This window comes from Mandrillus leucophaeus, unplaced genomic scaffold (assembly GCF_000951045.1).
Source record: "Mandrillus leucophaeus isolate KB7577 unplaced genomic scaffold, Mleu.le_1.0 Scaffold1048, whole genome shotgun sequence".
Classification (NCBI taxonomy): Eukaryota; Metazoa; Chordata; class Mammalia; order Primates; family Cercopithecidae; genus Mandrillus; species Mandrillus leucophaeus.
This window is the reverse complement of record NW_012098632.1, coordinates 118,542-119,363: the sequence shown is the minus strand read 5'-3', so window position 1 is coordinate 119,363 and position 822 is coordinate 118,542. Positions and strand designations below refer to the sequence as shown.

Genomic DNA, 822 nt, shown 5'->3' with positions numbered 1-822 from the left:
AGTAAACAAACAGTAGAGGAGCGTGAATCTCTTACTTAGAAATTATTCGGATAATAAATAAGGAAGGAATGAGAGACCGAGACTCTAATAACTCTTTTGCAAACCATCATGAGTTAATGGATTTAACCATTGAACAGCGATGGCAATTAACAACACAATAAAACAAAAAACTAATGTCAGGTTCTTCTTCTTGATGGAACAACACAATACAGTACCATCAAACAAGTACAAGTGACAAAGAAACCAAGCCTGAATATAAGCTAACCTCGATAGCCAATTACCAATTTAGAGGCAATACAGATAATAAAAACACAAACAATGACTGCGGGAGCAATCAGCAAAATGTACACTATGGGAAGCTCTACCACACAATATAAATTTCAAGAAAGAATCTATAGAATAAAAGAGAATAAAAGCGTATTTCTAGAGGTAAAACTAAACTATAATTTTGGATGATAAAAATATAAAATAGAACAAAGAAGTGATGATGTGGAAGTCAGGATGTATTTTTTTTGGGGGGAGGAAAGAGTTTACTGCTGAGCTGGGCCAAATGATGGGGCTTCTGGTTTGCTCCACAAACGTCTATCCCTGGTGGTTAATGGGTGTTCACTTTTTATTCAGGGACACAAATTTTAGATCGTTTCTTTTTCCTTCTGGAGTCCTACATTTTATTTTATGACACAAAGGTTAAGGGAAAAATAATTTATAGAGTATGGTTACTGTTTTACACAAAGCCCCCTCCCCATCTTCCCTCTGAGCACCCAGAACAACCAGCAGCCCCAGGACCCCCAGCAGGGGTGACCTCACTTCTAGGTGTGCGTG

General features: G+C 37.7%; 1 protein-coding gene across 1 annotated transcript in view; it reads left to right on the top strand.

The window, feature by feature from the left end:
* Positions 1 to 822, top strand: part of LOC105540194 (HLA class I histocompatibility antigen, B-67 alpha chain-like) — a 112,340-nt gene that overhangs the window by 27,153 nt on the left and 84,365 nt on the right.